This window comes from Vanellus vanellus, assembly GCF_965231255.1.
Source record: "Vanellus vanellus genome assembly, chromosome: 6".
Classification (NCBI taxonomy): domain Eukaryota; kingdom Metazoa; phylum Chordata; class Aves; order Charadriiformes; family Charadriidae; genus Vanellus; species Vanellus vanellus.
In genome coordinates, this window is record NC_138911.1 from 38,304,759 (window position 1) to 38,328,847 (window position 24,089).

General features: G+C 36.6%; 1 long non-coding RNA gene across 1 annotated transcript; it reads right to left on the reverse strand.

Annotated features, from left to right (window-relative positions):
• Positions 1-19,920: 19,920 nt before the first annotated feature.
• Positions 19,921-22,380, reverse strand: LOC309673623. Its single transcript, XR_014269329.1, has 3 exons — positions 22,321-22,380; positions 20,904-21,038; positions 19,921-19,969 (listed from the first exon to the last, which is right to left on the reverse strand). It is a non-coding gene; the product is annotated as an uncharacterized lncRNA (long non-coding RNA).
• Between the last annotated feature and the right edge of the window lie 1,709 nt (positions 22,381-24,089).

Genomic DNA, 24,089 nt, shown 5'->3' on the forward strand with positions numbered 1-24,089 from the left:
ATAACCTTCACTCATGCCAAACTGCTCATTTTGAAGCTGTGAGCTCCCTAACTGAGGCTAGACTTAGCCATCCTGGCGCAAAACTATGGGAAGCTCCAAGATGTCTCCCGGATGTCGGATGTCATTAAACCCACCTGTTCGCTCAAAAGGCTCTAAGTAGCGATACCAAAACTGCACAGCTGGAAATGACCGGAGATCAAACCGTGCTGCAGCAACTTGCAAAAATCGAAAATTAGTAGTTCCCAGGAAGTTATGTTGCAAAAAGTTGACATAACGTCTGTTTCCAAGAGATACACAGACACTATTTATGCACCATTACAGGGCCATCAGTTTCTTGGAAGGAAATGCATATACCTATAGAGTAGCACATACATCTTCTGTGCAGGTTTTCACTAACAGAAAGCGGTTTGCACAATTATCTCCAAAATTATGGTTTTAACATGATGTCTTAAGGTGTTTAACTATAGTGTAAGAACTGAATGCAACTTAGTGGCTATTCTTTGTAGTTCAGAGTGGAACCCTAACTTAAATGCTCCAAAACAGCTCATATTTCCAGACATGTCTGAAGTTGCATGAATGTGGCTACCTTGTTGAGCTAAAAAAAGGGGAATATCAATGGAGACAATGGGAGAAAAATATTTTCATTTCAAAATTATTAATTGCACGCCATCCTTTGTGTATTGCAGAATTTTTCTTGCTCTGAAAACCAAGTGATTTTTATTTGGTAGTCATCCTGAATGTGAGACTGTTAGAAGAAAAAGCTTAAAATCAGGCATAAAAAATTCCTTTTCATAAGGAACCTGCAGCATAGAAAACTTTGCATTATATGTATTAAAGAATGAATACGCTGTGTAAGAATGTCTCCTGGCAAGATACCTGAACTATAAAAAACCTGTTATCTACAAGAAAATGTTCCACTACCAGTAGGGACCAGTGAGAAGAGGTATTTTATTCCTGGCCCTGCCTGTGCAAAGATGAGTAGTGTTCTCAGATGTATGAAAGCACAAAATGGAAAACAAAGAGAAAACAACCCTGCGCTTTTAACCAAATCGGCTTATTGTATTTTATCAGCAGCAATAACTATTCAACAATTGGGTTTTAGTTAATCATTTCATTGGTAAACAAAAAACCGAAATACCATCAAACTAGATAAAGATAGATTGCTCTTTATGGAGTAGTTTCTGGTGCTAATAAAAGTAAAACAGTGTGGTTTTACTTTACAGTACCCTCCCCCAGCTTCTTTCCTCCATTGCTTTATTTCAGCCACTGAAGCAAGAGGACATGAACAGGAATATATGTGGAAAGAGACTGGTTCAGTAAAAAGCTGTTTTCTTATGCAGCTACTATTTTAACGTAAAAACTAAAATGGAAAATAAGGCAGTTTTGCAGCAGGTATTGTATAAGCAAACATACCTTTACCTTCCACATAATACGAGAAAGCAAATTGAGTGTCTTTCGGTCACCTGTGAAACGCCATTTGTAAATGGAAGTAACTTAGGTTCATTGGGGTGTCTTTGCCTCTCTCATTCATTGCAAGTTTGCTTTTGTTTATGAAAATAGATTTGATCAGCTAATCAGAGTGTAGAGGTAGTGTTCCCTCATTCAGCGATACTCGGCAGTTTTTACTCACTTTTATACTTCACTGCATTTTCACTCTTGGAAACTCATTTACATAATCTCCGTATGGTCATTTCACAGTAACTGTATGTGACTCTGGATATGCCAGCTAATAATTACCCTAAGCTATCTGAGAATAGCTAACTACATAGTGACTATACAGTTATTTCTTAATGCTCAAACTCTAGATTGAAAGCCCTCTGACTGGTCCAATACTATGAAATGTCAAGCTGTTTACCAACAACAAAGCCTGTGCCTCTGCTTCTCAGCCCCTGCAGCTGAAGCAGAAAATGCCAGTGTTTACTTAAAGAAGGAGGGGAGAACAAAACTCTCCTTGCTCTATGCTTGGTCCTGTGGCTTTGCAGTGAATAGTAGTTTTCGTCATTGGTTTCAATGGGAATTGAATCTGACTGTCTTTCTCATCCTTTTAACGCCCCATCCTCTTGCACTTCAGGAACATACGTTATTCACACAATAATTGTCACAAAGCTATAATTTCTGTAGCTGAGATTCTGCTGTATTTCCTCATCTACTGGCTTAGTTTAGGTTTCCCGTCATCTCTTATGTAGCGCCATGATATACATGTCTGTATACATGAACATGAGATTTCGCTAGAAAAATAAGAAAGGAAGCAACAATTTTCTGTTGGAACTTTTGTAGGCCAAAATCTGCAGGTATTTTTACCATAGCATCCCAGCTTCCCCAAGCTTTTGCCATTACTTTCCAGCATTACTGTGACACGAGATGGCTTATCGTGAGACTGCTTCCTTTCTGTCAGAGTAGAGTTTGGATTAAACGACTATGGAAAGGGGCAAAGGCAAATTATGAGAGGCGGGACTTTCCTCCTTAGCAATTGAATTAAAAAATGCCACTGACTTTAATCACCAGTTACAGGGTATTGAATTGTACAGGGTTTTAGAATTTGGCAGAAGAGATGAAAAATTTCTGAATGAGAATAAAGGAAAACACAGAAAAGCCTATAGAAAAATGCGGGGGGGGGGGGGAAGCTGTTTTCTTTGGTATTTTACAGAATACGCAGAAATAACATTTGGATAATGATTAAATAATACTGAGAAAGTCTACTGTGCAAACAAGGAATTTCTCAGGGTTGTGTATGTGTGTGCTATTTAATTGTTTTGGATTTCTGCTTGAGATTTCTTTTCTTTTCAAAAAGAATGATGTGATCTAAAAAGAGAGGACAAGCTTGGTTCAGTTATAGCTTTCATATAATTACTACAAACTAATGCAAATTAGACTGTAGGTCTGCTCAATGTACATTTCTGTGCTTGCCAAATTATGTTTGGCAGTGTGGTCAAGCAATAACAGATGCACACTGTGCCTAGTTTTCTCGGGCTGTTCAATAATTAGGAGGGCCATGTATTATAATAAACCACATCCCCTTGGCTGAGATTTGGATGCAAATTGCACACTAATTCACTTCCAAGTTTTTTGGAAGCATACCAAAAGACATGAAAATTAGGGAAATATACTATTTACTTCGGGAAATGTGTTTAAAACTAAATAAGGCTCATTTGTAAGCAGTGTTCATCTATTCCATCCTTGTAAAAAAAATTAACAATAAGTTCCCTTGCCTTTAAACTATTTAGTTCAGCTCTAGCACAGAGCAGCTAATGTGACACCTCTGCAATGTTCATGGCATCTCTATTATTCTTGTACTGAGAGAGTACAATATAAAAGACAGTTACTCTGCTTTGTATTTCTCTAAGGTATTGCTGAGGTTGAGTGGATGATATCAGTTCAATGAAAGACTTGAATCACACTGCAATCCAAATTCTTTGCAATCAGTTGAGTTGTAATGGCATGCTGTTTATAGCAGAAAATTCGTCTTTTGAAAAGGCTGAAGATTCTTTACTCTTAGCTATTATACGAAGGCTGAATGGACAGATTTAATGAAAAAAAATAATTCTTAATGAAGGAAATTCTAGGAAATCCAGCAATGTAATGTGGTTACATGTGTAGATGTAACTACACCTGTCTTCAAATTCTGTAGAAACAGAAAATTAAAATAATTGAACTTATTGCTACACGTATTAACAGGTAGTTAGGTTGTCCTGAAAATCATTTAACAGTGAGCTGCCTTGCAGTAGCAGTTAACACTCTTAAACAGAGAAATATAATGCAAGCTAAAAGCGGTGTAATAAGAGATACATCTCTCGTGTTTATTGCCTACTAATTGTATTGTGATTGCACCGAAGAGACAGGCTCACGGATTAGGACTCCTCTGTACACGCTCTAGACAAATACAGGAAAAAAAAGGCAGTGAAAATGGCAGAAATCAGAATGCTCTCCTGCAGTATTAAGTTTTTTGTTTTAAGAAGAGATATCATGGAAAATAATTTTGTAAATCTTTCTGAGTATTTTAAATTTTACAGTGATGTTCAAGCAGTTCTTTGCAAGCAGACAATGAGGCAAAATGTTGCTTGCCAAAAATATAAAAAACCCTTTCAATATATTCTGCACTGCCAGCATGATTTTAGTGACTACAGTGTAGTTTTGACATGGGTGACTTAGTTGTAAACTAATTCACATGGGCAGCAGCAGAAATCGTTATAGTAAGGCAAAAGTGAGTAGATTGCCGAAGGAGTCTTAACTATTAAAAATTTGATAATACAGAAATACAGGCATTATGACAGTAGTCAAGTGTCCCAGGATTAAGATTAATTTTTAGGAGGATAAATCAACGCCGTGACATGCAGCTAAGGCTAGACTGCTATGTATATCAGGTTTACAGAGTTTTATAGTAGGTGTCTTTTAGGTGTTTCTTAGGTGTTTATCCTATTTGGTGGTTATTCGTATTGTGACTATATCATCGTAGACTAACGGAACAGCAACAAAATTCTTGTTTCCAGCATGATGAACACAGAGTTAACTACATAAAAGCAGTTTTGGCAAAAGTACTGTTCATTCTGTATGTCGAAATCGAAACCAGGCTAAAGACTAAACGTAGAAAAGCAGCTGAAACTGTAAACTCATTTGAATCATTTAAATTAAGGGACTATGAAGAAGAGCTTTAAGTGAATTTTGCAAAAATAAGTGGTTGAACAACTTAGTAGCAGATAAGCCTCAACACAGCTAAGACCTCCCTAAAATACATTAGTGGAAACAGTCTTAAGTATTTATACATAATGATGTCTACTGAAGTAGTTGTAACCTCTCAGGAAAAAAAGATCGAGGCATTACTGTAGACAGCTCAATGAAGAGACTTATTCAGTGGTGATTAAAAAAGCAAATAAGATGTTAAATTGTGTTAAGAAGGGAATAGAGAATAGAAAAGAGAAGATTACAATTCCATTATATAAATCGATGGCACATTGATTACTGTATTCAGTTAGACATCTTATTTTAAAAAGACACAAATGAGAAGGTGAAATGAAGTACAATGAAAATGACAAAGGTGTTACTTTCATAGTCACTAAATTATGTCAGCCTCTCCAGAAGCATAAGGGACTAAGAGGAAAATGTTAATCCCAATTTGATAGAACCATCCCCAGAAAACTAGCCCTTTTTCTAACATTCATCAGATGCAAACCAACCCTTTTTTTAACATTTATGAGACACTGATTCAGCATGCTGCCAGTCTCAGATTCAGGAAAATACAATGATGGCACAGAGACGTTTTTGGACTCCAGTCAGTCTGTTGTGTGCATACTCATCGTGGATGCAAAGTATGTGTAAATCCAAATCAACACTTGAGAAATAATGTAATTTTCATTCTTAATGAAGAATCTTTCTCCTAAATTAGTGTTTCCACTGAAACTTCTGGGTATCCCTTGCTCCTTGCAAAGGGGAGCTAGGGGGGAACCTGAGGTTTGGGGGCTTGAGGGTGGTGGTGGCGAGTTATTAGAGCTTTTATAAGGATTTTGCTATTCCTTTTAGAGAAACAAATTCATTGAGGTCAGTTAGAATTTATTATTATATTGTTGTGAAGTACTGAGGGTTGTTATATCTTTCCTGAGCTGTTCAAGACAGCAAAATATATATGTAGTAGCTTACCCAGACTTGGAGAAGACCTCTGAAAACGTCAAGTTTGTGCATATCTATGTCTGGTGAAACAATATGTGTGCATGTTAAACATTGAAAATAGTCCAAGAGCTGCCATTAATTTGAATTGATCTGAAATCATTATCTAGAACTGCCAGGAAATTGAAAAATGAGTTATTTCCACAACTCTTATCTCAGATACTCCATATCTTTTGAGGAATGTACAAGAATGTCATCGCCATCACTGCTGCTAACTGCAATAGAATATTAACTCATTAAATATGAATGAAAGCACTGAAGATAGGGTGCCTCTCCACTCAGAAGAGACTTGGGTAATACGCTCCTCTGTATGTGGTGAATGCAATACATGAAGAAGACTCTCTGGAGTGTTATTGAGTGAAATAGTCCTCTAATAACATTAAGTGAACTATACAGCAAATTGTATAAACCTATACAATGATAAATGTATAACAAACTTCGGATATGGAGCAGACCAAACACATTGTCAGTTGTCTTGGTCTTGCCAGCTATGTTCCTTCGGCAGTTGACAGCTTTTGTGATTTTTTCAGCCTATTGTACTAGAGGTGATAGGGTTACACTGGCATGTATTCCATATCAATTAGATTTAAAGCTCAATAACCTCTGCAGATTCCTTCTAGTCAGTACTCCTACGTTCTTTATCAGAACTTTCCTAGAATAACATCACCTCTACCGTAGTGTCAGGTCAAAGCCAAGATAAATAAATGAACTTCTCTACATTTGATTCGTTGTATGACATGTTGACACCATTAAAATGATCATTATGACTTATGTTTTCCTTATCAGAGTCTCCCTTAATAGCTCTGGCAAGTTAAACAGACCTGAAACCGAGCAATAATTTTTAATTAATTGACTGTAAGAAATCATTTCATAGCATTCAAAATTTCCAAAGAAAGATGGGAGCATTTATTTTCAAGCTTTTTCAGTTTAAAATAACCCATTTTCCCATTACTGCACTGAAAATTTTGGATTATAAGTGTTTTGCTGAAAAAATGGAGATACATTTTAACAGTAGTAGTAGTAGTAGTAGTAATAGTAGTAATAGTATACATATGCATATGTATATTTCTGTTTACCTTCCTGTTCATTGATTTTTAAAGCTAGAGCTCAAATTTGGAAAGGTAGGTAGTTGAATTAGGACCCTAATTACCTCCATGCATGTGACAATAAATCTCAGTCAGATCATGGTTTAAAATCTGTTTTCTGTGCAGAGTAATATATTGGGAATAACTTCTGTAGATTATTCTGTTTTCATCGCTGATATTTTTTTTATTCTTTTTTAAAAGACTTTGGGAAACTCAGCATCTCTATTGGCTAAGATGGTGGCTACGATGCTTTGTTCAAACCTGGGAATACTCTGGGAATGGTATAATGACTAAGGATAAATTGTTCTCTTGCAAGATGACGTCAGCAGTGTGATCTGTTTCAGATCAGAAAAAAATATCAATTCTTCAATATTACTCAGGAAAACCCTTCAGTCTAGTGACCCTTATTTGTCATCTTCACATTACAGAGCTTATACTGGTAGCCTTTTTTTCTCAGATGTGAAATATAATTTCTGTATTTACCAGAGTGTTAGATATTAACGTTTCTTACCATGTTATTCAGACTCCCCCTTTTGCAGTTGTCCTGCAGTTCCCTCGAAGAACCAAAATCCAACCTCTAAGACTGTCACTTGATAGTTATGGAACCAGCTGAAAAAGAGTTTCTCATTTGTATCAGTTCTTCCTGGATAATACGGACTGCGGGGTAAGATCATAGCCAAGTGGGAGGGAAATTAAAATATAAATTACTCACTGGAGGAATGGTGTGACATTTGTGAAGAAACTAAAATGATTACCCTGAGACACAGGCTGGTTCTCTTTCATTGTTTCACGGAGTAAAAAGACCAGCAAAGGTATATGCACTATGCAAAGTCTAACAAATAAAAGCTTATATTTAATGCGAATGGAACCGTCTTGCACTGCTCTTTGTTCACTAGCATTTAATCACTGGCATTTTCAAGACATGATGTCTCCGCATTTCTCTCAGGCATAATGAGTTTAATCGCTCCATACCAGGAGTACTGTTTTACGGGGAAGCGTGAGGGACTGCTCCAGATTGTCCTACAGCTGAGCAGCCACAGCATTTATCTGGAAGAAACATGTTCAAATAGCCATTAGGCAGAATAGGTGATTAGACCCACATGTGCCATACCCTCAGCGAATGTTGTAGCAAATAATCTACCTGGGATGGGATGGAAAGAAGATGGTCCTTCACTCCTATCTAGTGGTATTTCACATTTCCTCTGTGAAAAAGACAACTTTCAGGAGCAGTTTTAGGGTAATGAATCTTATTGTCCTAGATTGTCTCCCTGCAATCTAGAAGTGTAAATATCACCCCTCAGAGCCTTATGAGAAATCTCGCTTTTCAGTATTTCCCATGAGCTATTTTAGGTAACTTTTGATCCACGTTATATTTTTATGGATCCCATTGTCAGCTTTCTTGCCCTACAGATTTCACATTGGAAAATGAAGCACCTGGATTCCAATAAGTGGCAGGTTTGGTGCTGCAACAACCAGTCAATGTACTGATGCCCCAAAGTGTTTTGAAGTAAAGTTTTAGATCCTCAAGATTTTGACAACCTTTGCAATTTTAAAGAAGAGGGATAAAACTATCTCAGGAGTAGTTATGAAATCTGGGGACACTTTTGTTAACTGAGCTGTCATTTTGGCACGGTATCAAGTCCATGGCAGACTCACTGAAAAAATATTGCATCATAAAATAGACTGTGTTACAGAATCTTAGCATGGAATACGCCTAAGAACATGAGGTCAACCTGGGCTTGTTATCTCATAGAGATTAAAAAACCCCAAACAACCAAAAATCCCAACCTAGCAGAGGGTTAATTTAAAACTAAGAAGAATCTACTTTAGGCAGTAACATTTTTTAAACCTTCCTTTATAATTTTTGCTTATCAAGGAGTGCCCTTCTGGTATATCAACTGAGCCAAGACTGAGTTCTCAAATACTATGATGGCTTCTGTTAATTAGATAGTTTATCTGTGATGAGTTGTTGACACTGAGATGATTTGTGTTAAATAATTTTAAAATATTCTGTGGGGCACTAACTTAGATGCATTGTTTGTTCATATTCCAGGCCCCGGCTTCAATCTTTTTTACAGCCCTCGACAGAAATGAAGTTGATGCTTCAGCAAACTTCTTTAAGTCAGAACAAGTAACATTGCAAAGATATTTTTGAGTAACTGGAACTCTCTGTAATAATTTTGTCTTTTGATACTCTGGGCTTTAGTTTAATGCCATCAAATTTGACGAACATTTTTGGTAATACTATTTAAATGCGTTCAGTTTTGCTAGCTTAGCATTTCTTAAATATTTCTTTTGTGATGTTTCCCGCTTATAAATCCATCTCCAGTTCCCCATTTCAGGGCAAAATGCAGGAAAGACAGCACTTTCTACCAGGGTGCTATGTTTTTATACATGCTCTATCTTTCAGCGGGCTTTACTTTCACAGGAAAGGTGGATATGCTGAGTTTTAATTGTGAAATACGCTGTTTGTTACAAAAAAACCACATGCATTGTACTTCAGCAATGCTTACATTGTATTACACTGTTTGAAATCAAAAAAATTTTAAGGCTGCAGGTGAATGCACCAAGGGTAAACACAAGTAGGAAGTACTCTGGCACCATAATAACAGGAGCACATCATTATTTGTTCTTCTTGTTCTTCTGCTCCATAAAATAGTTCTCCCTTCCTGTCTTGCTTCTCTGTTCTTTTACCTTTCCACCTTCCCACTTCTCTCTATTCTTTTCTTTCTTATTCCCCGTTTCCACAAAAATTTTACCCTTCTTTCTGACTGTTTTTATCCACTTTTCTCTTGTTTGCCTCCACTCTCTCTCTAGTCTTTAAGCCCCAAATGCTCCCTTTTCCTTCTCAACGCCCCATCCTTCCTGAGTGGGAGTGCTGCCCATGCCGCTATAACACCTCAGACTCTGTTGTGATCTCCATTCTGCATTTGCACATGGATACAGTCCCCTAATTGAGAGACTTTTTTTTTTTTATTAAAAGCATTAGACATTTATATGTAGGAATAACACTTGCAGAGACATTCTCTAGGTTAAAAGTTAAAAGGGATGTCAATCATCATACTTCAGAACATAAACAGATTGCCAGCGTGGGTTGAAAAGGAATTTTCCCCACATAAAATCATAGAAGTTTGCAATAGAAAAGAACTAATAGGTCAGCTAATCCATCTACCTGCCAATTCAAGCTTCTTCCCCACCACGTATTTTGCTGTTCCTTTGGCCTCTCAAAAATCTCAAGCGATTGGACTGTTAATGCTTCCCCATAGAGATTATATAGTCACTTAGTGCAACTAGTTTGCTCTCCAGATTTTTTTGGGTAGTCAGTTTAAACTTTGTTTTATTATGTTTGTCCCACTAGTCTTAATGGCACTCCCATCTATCATATTAAATAACATTTCTCTCCTGCCTTTTTTTTACACCTTTCCAGTAAATATAAATTGCTGCCATGGCCTGTTTGATGATTCTTACCTAACCTATTAGTTGCCTTTAGCTAAAGAAGCAGTTCTTTTCTGTATCATCTCTGCTTAAAATTATACCTCTGTAACTGTAAAGCACATGAGAAGAAACACCTACACCACAACTGCAGGCAAACTGGAGCGTCTGAATATATATACAAATACACATAAATAGATTTGTCAACAAGAATATCTATGTATGTGGTACACTTACACCCCTGCAAAATTAATGTGCAGGGAGCTCTATTATAATTCCTCGTAAGACAGCTCTTTCAGCTATGTGAACGTTTCTGTGGTACTCTGATCTGTCCTGAAATTAATTCTTTGTTCAGGAAGGAAGATAGCTTTCCAAATCAGGTCTCCGTCTCTTCGGTGGCAAAAGTTTTGTTTGGGGATTTGGAACAATGACGAATTTTCAATAAAATAAAAAATACGGAGAAAAGCTTTAAAGCTTGACAGAGTGGTTAAAGAGGTAAAAGGAGTGCTGTATGTCCCTTCCTGGACCACTTATAAATCGTCCCACAGACCACTGAAATTAGTCAAACCAGAATGCTCCAGCAGGTTTTACTTTTCTCATATCCTAGCTAGTAAACAAGTGGAAGATAAAAAAACGCATAGGTAACCCTGAAACAGGCAGGGGAATACTTTGCCCGGGTCTTAAAGGGACACACACTCTTGCAGATGTGACAGAGGACAGGGTGAGAAAGCACTGCATTGCTGTCCAAAGGTATCACACGTGTGGGGTCTTCTGTTATTTTTGGTTCAGTAACCTGCCAGAGTGAATAGGAAGGTATAACTCTTCTTGTACTCTGTGTCATCGCTATAGTGCCTAGGAGTCAGAAAACCAACAGAGAGAATGTCAACCCTTGCCACAAACAGCTTTCAACTACTACCTCTAGTTCCTGTTTTGCCAGACAAACTTCACTCTCCACTCTTCTAAACCTCATATCATCATTTTTCTAGAGCTATGTCTTTTGCACGTGTGAGGTTTAACTATGGAGATATTTTGAAAGCCTTGTGGTCGATTTCTAAGCAGCTATTATGAGCTGAAAGCAGCGAGTGACCTTCACTGCACTCCCTAGCCCTCAAGATACTTTCAAGCATCATTGACCTAAGGAGAAGAGTGGTCTAGGCTGGTCACACAACAAAAGCAAAAGTGGTCCTCCTGTAAAAGTATGCTGAAAAGTACAATACAGAACTTTCTATTGTAGGTCAATTTCTATTACAATTCTAGCAAGCAAGCAGGTAATATACTTAAAATACAGGTGATGAAATGGTTACTATAAAGTATCCTAGCTAGACACATTTCTGTAAATCTGTTGTTATATTTCTTTACATCCTTTGTAGATTAGCGTAAACACAATTAATTAATCATGAAAAGCAACTCCTACAGAGTAGAAGCAGGATTTTAGCTTCCAAAGCAAGTTCTCTGCCAGACCTGAAAAATCTTATTCATTGTCAAGCAGTGTCACTCTTCTTAGCCAGCCTTTGATACCATGAGGTGCAGCAACCAAGAATTGCAGCAGTCTGCCTGTTTTTTGACATGGATACAGGATTGAAATATACTGGGCTACTTGCACCATCTGGTACATGCATTTCAGTTGAATGAAAGCAGATGAACTCCTGGGCACTTTGGTGATGAAACACCAGGAGAAAAGGAAACAAAACCCAAGAGACAAAAAAAGTGTTAGTGAGGAAACGAAAGCTGAATTGATCCCGTTTCTGGACTATGGAAGGCCATCTTCTAGATTTCCTCACACTCGACATGGCACTACATGTTTGACTCCTTGCACGTTTGGAATAGGAGCGCGTTAGATTAAGCAGCACGTTCTAATGATCCTTTTTAGTTTAGAAATCTAGGGACCTATAAATATGTATATATCAATGTTGCTGTGACTATGATTTGCAGCTGTCAATCAGTTTGCCTTTATGGCTGTAAATTTTCATTTCACTAGATTTTTTTGTGTAGTCTTCTAAAAAGAATAAAAGTCTACTCCACATCTCCACATTTCAGACAGAAGAGTAATGCATGATTAACAGTATGCTGAGAGGTGTCACATTCACATTAACACTGATGTGTGAACCAGTGGTCAAATGGCAGATTACATGTCTGTCACAACACATCAGGGCAGTGTTCCAGTCTGCCAGCTTTACCCTGCCCAGCTTCTTCAAACAAAGAGTTCTTCTGAAAATTGTAGCACAAAAAGAATGTTGAGCCTTTGGGGGAAAAAGAAGTCTGTCTCACGGTCAAGCTTTCTGAAGTCTTAGTAACATCAAATGGCAGAAGGGGTTACTCACAGTCACATAACCTTGCAGGTTCGTGGATGTCTATAACACAAATGTTGCATATGTGGCCTTATCAAAGATTTTCTGCATGATAACTATATTACTGAAAAAGTACTACGGCTGGCATATTTCGATTTGGAGAAAGGATGCCAATTCTATCAAGGCTAGAAAAACTCTGACCCAGTTCCAAGAGAAAAAGCAAGTTTTTGGAATATCATTTGAAGTAAGAAGTTCCAGTTCATTGGAAATGTCATGAAAAGTATCCTTCTCCTTTTGTCTTAAGGACAGAATTTTATTTTTAAAGCTGATAATTAACTAGCTGCTTGATTTCTTATATAGGAAATAGTCACACCTGGAACTGAAGTGACTTTTAGTGGGTAATGATGTCTGAAGCCAATACATATAATGAAGCGGAACATATTTCCAATCCCTTGGGATTTTGCATATACTAAAAGCAAAATTTTAGACAGTAATTGTAATATTGTTTGCAAAATCAGAAATACTTTCTCAGGGTTTAAAAATGCTTTCTAGGGAGTTGTGAATATCATGCTCACTTGAACGGTGCCTGAGTTCTTACATGCTCCAAGTCCCAGAAGATCTGCTGAACTTTCCTGGAAGTTAAATTGTTGTTCCAGCAGTACTCTCACTTCACTGGAAGCACAAAATGGAAGGTATCAAGGCTAAAAAGTTGAAAACACCTAAATAACATAAAAGCTAAGTTCTATTTTCAAGAATACCCAAGTTACATAGGTCTTCCTTACAACATAAAAAAGAAGTCTGCTGAAGAATATTATCAAAATACTATACTTGTGAGTAGTTAGCATATGAGCCAGTATTCGGACACAGCCCAAAATAAGTAGTTAAGTATTGTCTGGGCTCATGTCTTAAATGTTAATATATGTTTACTATATATAATGGACTTGATGATAACCTCTTAAGACATTTTAAGTATCGGCTTTATCAGAATCACTCCTGATTCATACAAAAACAAGAACTGGAAGATGTCTAGATAGGATATGGAAATATATTTTTATGTATATATATTATGTGCATATCTTCAGTATGCTCTAACTATATAATAATAATGTAGAATACATATTCTACATTCTATAAAATATTGCATATTAATACATAGAAATATAGTACTCCGTATGTAGTGATTATTTGGATTTTTACATCGATTCTGCATGGATACACGTTTCCATGCAAATTATTGCAAAATTCAGTCCTTTGTATCATCATTTAGTTTTTAGTAAAATCCTCTTCTCTGCCCCCATTTCAAAATATTGAAGAATACCTACACAGCTGCCAAGATGTATGAATTTATATAGCGCATGCACATTTATTTTAAAACTAGTATATTATGGTGATAGAAAGGAACTTTTATAATTTTCCCTTTTTTATCTGTAAGTTATTATTCCATGAAAAAAAAAATACCACTGCTTTGTTAGTGAAACGAAGTTCAACAACATTTAGATGAGCCACAATTCAGTTTGTCAGACTTGGCTTCCTTTCATCATTTTTTTTTCTTCTTGACACTATGAACCTGCTGCTACTGTCATAAGATGTGAAGTTTATTTCTGTACACATTTTGCTTCTCATTTCTGTATGAATGGCTCCTGTGTCTTGAGGCACAGAAATGTTATTTTCTGTGGATTGAATTTAGGCTTCTCAGGAATTACATAGGTATGGCATGTTACAAGCAGAAAGAGTAGCTAGAGGGTCTGAATTCCACCTTTAGCTATCTTCTTTCTAATTCACTTAAAGTCACTTAAATAATTATTCTTAAGCAAAGGTCTCACTGTATGTTACAGCATTATACACAAAAAGCAACTATAGTTGTGCAGCACAGCATGGTGTTATAAATGATACAGCAGTATAATATTTTACATTCAGAAAGTAGATGAAAAACTGTGCATGACAAATGAAATGTTTTCACCGATGTTAATTTTATTCTCATATTCAAAGACAGATAAACTTAATGAAATGTATTTTAAGCTCTCGCAAATACACACTTGAGCAATGTAAAAGAAGTATTTGAAAGTGTCTAATATTATTCTGATAGGAAGAAAAAAGGTATACTTGTATGAAAATATTCTTAAGAAAATCTGGGCTAATACATGGAGTTTATAACCTGTGAAGAACTTTAGTACTTACAAGCGGAATTTTCATAAACATTTATTATTGGTCAGCTCTGTTTCTTTTAAGTTTCATGCACATTCTCAGTAATATGTGAAGAAGCAGAGTTTCTTGAACTGTAGGACAAGATTCGTGGGGAGAATTATGTTCTTAAAGTGGCAGTTAGGCATCAAAATAAAGTACCAATATTTTATTATGTAGCGTTCACTAAATCTTTGCTGAACTGATGCCTGTAAGCATCTAGAGCTGCTCAGCATCTACATTTTTTTGCAAACAGTATTTCTGTAATGTCTTGTTAGACACATGCTGAACAACCTATACTTTAAAAACACCAGGAAAAGTATCCACTAACACTCTAAGCCCAGTGTAATTCACTGATTAACTTCACAGCCCTGGCTGTGGGTCCTGAAAGTATCGCCTATACTTAGCTGTCAACTACAGACTGAAGTGATTTAAATCATCCTTGTTAGAGCTTTGTTTTTGCTTCTTTACTTAATTTCAAAAATTATTTACACACATGGTATTATAATATAATGAGTCATCTGCTAATTATTTTTGACATCTAGGATAATAAAAATATACTAATGTTCCAGTTACTAATAGAATTGGCCTATCTTTATGAAACTCAAATATACCAAACTGCCATGATTGTTGGAAAAATTGGCACCAACTCACACCTTCATCTTTAAAACGGTGCAGGTATTTTTTGTATCTAACTTCTGCAAAGACGAGTACAACCTGCAAGTCTGTCTTTACATAACTACAGATAAGCAGTGTTTAACCTACCTTAGTTTAAAAGCCTTTTAGCAAAACGCATGATGACTACACACGCTATCAAAAATAATCTTCGACCGACCACATGCTGTGTAAGGCTACCAGTGAAATACTTCATAAACAGACAGAATGCAAACATGCACAAACACACAAACCACTAATGCCATAAACAACCTCGAGCACAGTACAAACAAAATGCATGCCAAGAAACCTGCTTAAAAAATTGTATTATAGAAAAATACACTTTCAATGTCTGAAAATGTATTTGACTACTTATTACACAATAAACAAAACTATGTAAAGTGCATGATCACCCTTTAATGAAACTCCTGCCAAGCTCCAGAGACTGTTTATTATTCACTGTCCCTGGATTTATATGTATGTTAGGTATGATCTTTAATGTAGCTCTTCTTGTTCTCCATGCATAAGTCACCTAATAAAAACAGGCAACATATACATGATATGTGATCACGTGTCTCCTGCACGCTTATCACATTTATAAAAAAACGGTAATTATTAGGTAAGCATTTGGCTACTCAGCAAATATAACAATCTAAATCATGGAACCAATTTACTCCTGATATAAATCCACTTACTTCAATACCACTTTGCATCTGTAGGTAAAGTCACTTCTATATAGAATTTAAAGATAGAGTTTCATTCTTATTGGACTGATTACGGTGCATATGAGAACCACAATGATGCTTTTGGAAACACCTAAGGCCTCACAAGGGCATCACAAAGCCAAGCACTTTGGTACATAACATGGCACTCCTCTGCCGCCACGTGAAACCCCTCGCCACGCTTGGCAGGCAGACGGGCTGCAGGCAAATCTGAATAGGATTTATGTTAGTGAAAAACAGAGAAGGTTGCTGTTAAGTAGGAAATACAGAGAAGAAAGTCAGAGCCCAGAACCCGTCCCTCAAATGGAGTTGGGTCTATCGGTTCAGTCTGTAGGCTAGAGTTTAGTCTGAGGTTTCTTCCCTCCAATCTCTTCCAGGGGAGGACCGATTTAGCACCCAGCTTTAAAAGAGGAGTGACAGAAGATGTAATTTCATGAAAATTACTCCAAGATTATTCCTATATCCTTTTACTACTGACGTGGCAAACAGCAGCACAGTGTTGTGGCAGGCCCTGCACCGTGTGTTCAAAGGATGGCCAAATATGTAACTACTAACTCTAGTCTTTTCCTTGCTGGAGCTCTGACTTTGATTTCTTTCCTTCTCACACAGGTATTTATGTTCACAAAACCTGCAGGAATGTAGTGATCTTCAGTCCGTTGAAAAACTCAGTTACACTGCCCAAATTTTTCCAGGAAAATCTGTGGCAGAAGAGGCAGATAAAAAGATGGAGCGGTAGCGCGTGTCTGGTTCCTTAAGGCTAAACCCCCTCTATGCCAATAGTTAAAATGACTAGCTGGACACAGGACATCCAGGCTGGAGCACATTGAGAATCAGAAGTGAATCAGAGAGTGAGCTGACTGGTAAGAGGTGCCGAGAAGAGAGGGAAAGTCTAGGCACAACATAAATCCGAGCACAGGTTCACCAAGCTTCCTAATCAATGGCTACTGAGAAATACTGAGGTAAATCTTTCAGGGCATTTCTAAGCTGTCACCTCAACACAAGAAGGTTTAAGGAGCACAGTGAAAAAAATGTGAATGCTCTCAAAGTAAGCTAGTATCAGGAAATGACTAAATTAAACCAAACAAGTTTCACTGATGACTAAACAGACTGCAGCGTGGGCACTGATTTATCAGTTCTGATGACCGTACTGGGGCAATATAACCAGTTGTCTATCCAGGCAGGAGAAGTCACTACCCCCATGGCAGAGACAGGATGTTCATTCCCCAAATGCTGCTGTTTGTAAGCATATTAAAATAAGTGCAATTAGTGGTCTTGCAAAGTAATACAGAATTTCATATCCCAGATTGGCTGAAAGGTGATACGTCACCTCTTCATCCATACTGTTCAGCAGATGCCCCAGGAAAATTATCATTTAAATTCAACAAATATCATGAATCTTCATTACCAGATTGCAGTGATTAAACTAGTCAAATTCTACATGAATTCAATTAAATGGGCATAACTTTTGCACTACAGCTCAGTCCTCAGAAAAGAACCACTTGTTAATTAGAATATCTACTGTTCTTTGTTTTTATTAACACTTGTTTAATTTGAAACTGAATAAACTGTAAGAAGTAAAGACCTTTTGTGAATTTTCATTAAAGGAACCAGTGTGTGCCAAAAACATGTTTCTGAATGCTCTTCAGGGGTAGGAAAGACTTCAGGAGAAGGTGGCAAAACCAAGCTATCACTGATATTTTAGAATTCAGGGATAAACACACACACAAATTTAACCAGGTGGACATGGAAAGAAAAGGGAGTTCCTAAGGGGTTTCTTTCAGACCTTTTCCTAAATCAGAATTAAGTAAGACAGTTATTTTCCTTTTCTTATACCTTTCAGATCTTGCTTATACACAGCTTTAAATGTTCTCCTTTATTATCTATGCATCCATATTCTCTATGTGTCTTTCCCCGGTGACTATCTGCCTCTGAAGAATACTGATTAAGATGAACTGTGTATGCCTGCCCGTTCTCAGCAGAAGCAAGGTGGGTTTTTTTCAATTTTTCACTCTAACTAAAGATCAGCTTGGGACAATCAGCACTACTGCATGTTTTCATATTGAGATTTGAGAATTTGCAAAATGTAACATTATACTTTTGTAAATTTAGAAAGGACATTCTCCTCTTGGTGGTAGAATTCTGACACACAGGTTTTGTGGGTCGTTTTTCCTCAGATATAACATAAGGAAGTTGCTGGAGATATGGTTATTGCATTCCTTGGATTTTTAAGCGATTAGCTACCTGCCCAAGTTCTTTTGTAGCAACAATACTCTCTTGTTGCAATGAAGTAACTTTAGCTTCGATAAAAAAAAAATAAATAAATAAATAGAGCAGCTAAAGCTTTGGCTTTGGCATGGATGAGTATTATCTGCCTGAAATCATGCTTGATTTGGAAGGTTTTGGCTGTGGTGGTGCAAATCCCTTGACACAACTTCAGACTGTAGGTCAGTAGGGGATATTCAAGTTCCTTCATGATAACCGAGCATGACTCAATGATTAAAGATGTCAGGTGACCCGACATCTCTGGAGCTCTGCTACAGAAAACAAAGTCGTGGCCAGAAGCCTTTAAACCCACGTACTTCTCTGTGTGTTTATTAATGTCATCCCTAGTGGCAAATGCAATATATACTTTAAAAAAATAATGCTCTATTTTTTTAAACTGGATTTATAAAGTCCAAATGTTTGCTTAGAAATTAAACATTTTGGTACTGGGGCCTCTAGGATATGTTGGCAGTGGAAAAACTAACCTACACCAGATGGCAGAGGTTAAAGAAATACTATAAAATATGGCTTCTATTCATACAGTTCTCAGGCAAACAGAACCCCAAGCAGAAAAAAACTGTGAAAGTGGAAAACCTTTTCATTTGCTTACATTTCTCTTTGCTACTCAGCAAACCTGAGAGGTATTGTATCATCACGTATCAAGAAAGTAATATGCCAGATTGTTGTAACAGGTGGAATATGTTTGTTTGTAACACGTTGAATCTGAAATAAAGAAAGGACCAAAGTCACTAAAGGTTCTACAAAAACATTTACAAAATGTAAGTACCTAGGTTTTGTACCTGCAAAGCTTACTGCATAAATGAGAATTTGGGACAATAGCTCCATTTTGCACACAAAATATAAAAAATAAACTCTCAGGTTTTTTACAGGTTCAGTTAATTTGGCGAGGTGAACATGTAAGCTAAGGAGATAATTCTGCATTAGCATTTTTAATTAACCATCTCATAAATATAAAGGAGAGCAATTTTTATCTAGACTTCATCCTATTTTATCTAAACCATATCATCTCTGCACTGCATCCTTAGTTTTTGTATTTGTTTCTAAAGCTTCTTAAAATCATAACTGTTTTGTAACTTCCATGTACTTTACTTACATAGCATTTGATGAATCTATTATTTTTATAATATAAATGCATCCTTATAATAGAAATACTTCTTGTGTACTTTTTGTCACTTCAAAAAATCCACTTTGAACCCCAATCTGTAAAGCAAAACGTGTGATATAACCCATTCTCTTATCATATATGTAGTTACGCGATGTTTAAAAAAAAAAGAGAGCAAAAAAAATGATGTGAACTTGGGCACAATGGACCATGCTGTCAAAAATATTCAGTTGTCAAAAATGCAGATGGCATAAAAGCACAGAAACAGATCAGATATTGGAGGTTTGGTTTTGTTTTTTTTTTTTTTAATAGGAGCTATTGTGTGGATTTTAAAATTTCATTAGGTGCCTAAAAATGTGGGTGGGTATCCAGTAAGGTCTTCAAGGATACCTAAATGCTTCTTGAAAATCCTGTTTATGTGAACAGTTAGGTAATTAATACCTTGAGAGACATAGTCCAATGTCTGAGATGGAAATAAATGTCCTCGCATATAAACAGCGGTTAAAAAGGAAAGCAGCAAGGTGTCTGAGGAGGGAAAACCTCCCTGAAGTCTGGACCTTTTCCCTAAAAAAAAAAAAAGAAAAAAAAAGCTGATGCAAATGGAAAGCTCTGCACAAAGAAAACAACTGCTAAGCAGCTCTTGAGAACATTCTGTAAAGATTTTATGTATTCAAAGTTTCTAAACTACAAGCTCATTACTAATGAAACGGCACAGCCAAGGGCATTCAGAATGACAATTAAGATTGGTAACAAGCTACCTGGCCAATCTCAAGAGTTCAGCTTGAGGCAGGCTCCTCTGCCTTTTCCTTCCTGAGCAGTTCGCAAGAGGCAGAGAGGAACCTTGAAATTCAGAAAGTGCTTACAACTACTATGACTCTTTCCTCCTTCTGCCCACTCTATTTTTGCCCCTTTTGCCTGCAAGAGTAGTGGCATTTTGGTGTGAACACAAAGCCCCTTTGCGACGGATAGAGTCAGTGTTCATAATAAACTCATCTCTCATTGCTAGGCAACACTGAGCAATGTGAATTTGTCACTTCTGTTTGGTGCAACTTTCGATTTCACCTCCAACTGTAACAATATAGCCTGCTATATTTTAGATGCCACTGTGGTTGGATGCCATCCCAGGAAAGATGTGAACTACTACTGACAGGGAGTGAATGACTGGCAATGGGCATAAGCAGTTTTTTGATTCTTAAGTCTTGACATATAATTAATTGTTAGATTTATTCTTCTATGAAACTCATCCTTCATGATTCCTACTTACTGACTGCCTTTTAGAAAAGGCAAATGGAACATATAAATTTCCAGTGAGGCGAAGTTCTGTTTGCCTGTTTACCTTTTTTCACGTGATATTTGCTTCGTTCATATTTTTCTGCATGGGCTCTCTTTTTGAGGGGTGGCTGTATGTAAAATTCAGATCTTAAGTACTCTCGATCAAGTGCATGTCATTATTTCTAAGACACATCCAATTATTCGTTTGAATAAATACGTTCCTTACCTGAAGAAATTAAGGTTCCGATTACAATAGATGCGGAGCAACTCTTACGCACTGCCAAATACCCCTGCAAGACCACCAGTTCTTGAGGGGCTCAGATTGTTGCAGGATGAATACTGTAGTCACAATTTCTTCCCTCTGAAATGAAAACCCCCATTCAAAACAAAATAAGTTTAATGCTGTTACACGCTACCTAGGCTTTTTTCAGTAGAGGACTAATAGTTTTGGTTTTAGAATTTGTGTGTGATTGTCTAACCTGGCTACTAGGTCTCTGCTCTTTGGTGTTTGAAGAATTAGGTCTGTTTGGGGGTAAAAAAAGGAAAACTGACAACCAACCTTGTTTCACTACCTTCGGCTAAGATATAGCTAGAAAGAGGGACAAATTTATACTTCAAATAAAATATACATCTCCTAAAAAATCACCATCATTATCACCAGTCATTTCTCTAAATGTTTAGAAATATTTCACAACTGTATTAACTACAGAAATATGCCAAACAATTGAGAATCTTAGTAATATTTTAGTCTATGCATATTTTCCCTGACTCACTGAAAACAAAAGGAGTTTCTGCAACTGTATGAATGAACCAGGGCATGTGCGTGTTCTTTTAAGAAAGGCCAAGGGTGCAGTTCTATTTTCTTAGCTCTGCTTTCATATTTATGTGTCTCATTTCCAGCTCATTGCTGATGCCTTAGTTGCACTATCCATCAACACTTTTATCCTCCTTGTTCCTCAAAAAGAACATAAAATCCTTTTTTATGTGGTGGTAATATTATTGCAAATAAAAGCAAATACCAAAATCTTTATTAGTCTGCCAAAATAATAAACTATTTAATAAAAGCATGCTGTAAAAATAAGGTCATTTGCATCACTCAAGTTTCTTGCAGGAAATACAGAGAATTATTGGTCAAAAAGTACAAACTGACAGCAATTATTTCTGTTGTTGATCTAATGCTGCTTGAAAATGGGTTAAAAATGCACTGAGGTTTTGCAAGTTTGCTGTCTTTAAGTGTTTGTTTTTAATGCTGTTGTATACAGAGGAGCCTAGGAGAATCGAATTTTTCAAAGCTCTGCTTTTTTACCAATCTTCTCCATAATGGAAGAAGGAGAGCCTGGATAGACCCTATTAGAAATCTTTACTGCAAAGCTCATAGCGACCTTCTGACTCCCATACTGCCACAAGATTTATCATCCAAATATTTACTATTTTTATATTCCATATTAATGGTATTTGGTTAGGATTTGTGTCAGCTTTAGCTATAGGGATTTTTTTTTCACCTTTTTCTTTTGCCATTCTTGCAGACAGATCAATGCAAAGCTTTTATTTAAGAAGTTTGTTAAATGTTTAAAGTCAGTCAAAATATGCTTTTAAAATCATGTATCTAACGTCTGATCCTTTTTTCTTGTTGTACTACAAACCTGACCATTATTTTCTCACTGCAGTTTCTCTCCCCATCTGGCAGTTCTGCAAATATGTTATTGATAGAGCACAGAAAAATCAGTTGCCGTGGTGAGATTTAAACACTGCTTGTGATGTCTCTGCAGACTTCCCCAAAAGAACCTGCATATAAATATTAAAAATAAGCTAATCTTATAAATTTATAAGATAATAAATAATCTTATTCATGAGACACAAAGTATTTACCTCAATTATCTAAATGTTAGGGACTGATCTTTGGAACACCTGAGTTAAAAGGTTTCTGAAAAGACTTTTTTTACACTTATTTCAATGATGCTTTGTAACTTAACCAGTTGTAAACCCCTATAAATCTCAAAATACTCTGCCCACTTTACAGACAGAGAAACAGAAACAAAGAGCAGCTGAAGTCGCATGAACAATCATGCAACGATCAACAAGTTATTGACCAGAGAATAAAATTCCAAGATTCAGATCACTGGTATTGTCCCAGTATTTTTGGGCTCTATTGGCTCTGCTTCTTAAGCGCAATAGAGATGCTCCACTTATTTAGAGGACAATACCTGTATAGAGATGAAATATTTTGAAAATACATTATATACATTGAAATGAATACTTCACGGAGCCCTGTTAGTATATTCAATCATGCTTTAAACCATAAACCAGCCAGGAGTTATTCTCCTTGCTTCACAGACTGCAGATTGCTGAAAGCTGAATTAACTCTTCTATGAAATAATGTTTAGGATGTCATGTGATACGTGCAGGGTAGATAAAAAGCGTGTATGTTAGGGACAGCACTTTTTTTAATTCTGAAGGTGTGAAAATTTGGTATTTGCATATATTAATAGGTTCAATAACTTGAAGATTTTGTCTTGCAAACACTTGAGCTGGGTTACACATTCTGGTAAAGTCGCCCATATGTAGCTAAATCACTGGTTTCCAAAGTTGGCTTGTTTGGATACTGCACACAGTAAGAGCAGTTGCTGGAGTAATATAACAGCTCCCAGATATATATGCAGGACTGTGTACTTCAGCGGGAAGGTGTTCAAGTCTTAAGAGAACCGTACAATTGAAATACAGAACATGTACACCAGTTTCAGAATACTCCATCATTAATCAGCGGTTTGGTTTAAATTAAAAGCACTTGCATTGTATGTGCTTGGTATTCATTGGGATTGCTATGCTATGTATACATCATTAAGACAAACTGTACAGATGGGATTTTAAAAGACTTAGATAATTTTATGAATGTTAATTAGAGCTTTGTCTATTCAGGCTAAGATATGTAATAAAGATATCACCAAATCACATTTTTAAGGATATTATAGCTTGCTTTACCTGTAAAACTCAGCAGATTTGCAAAGGTCTTTTAAGGATTATTTCTGAGCTGGGTTGCTTAGGCACAAGAGAATTAAGTAAATTGTCAACAGTGAAACAAATCAGAGAAAGATTCCTGTAGATAATAATTTGTAACTGAAAATACCATAGATTATTAAAATTCCTTTCAGCTTTTACAAAAAAAAAAACCTCAACCAACCAAATAAACAACCCAACCCAGGCAATAGCAACTAGGAAACTGAAATTAATGTCCACGCAGCAAAAAACAGGGATAGCTGTCCCTCTGGGTTAAGGGCATAGGTGATTAAAGCCAGAGAATCTGTGAAACGAACCCATGGTTCACAACCTGCCCTTTCAAGTAAATCTCTGCAGATGGATGGTAAACTTCTGCTCTTGTCTCAGCTCTTATTCCTGAAGTTGTAACAATTCTGTA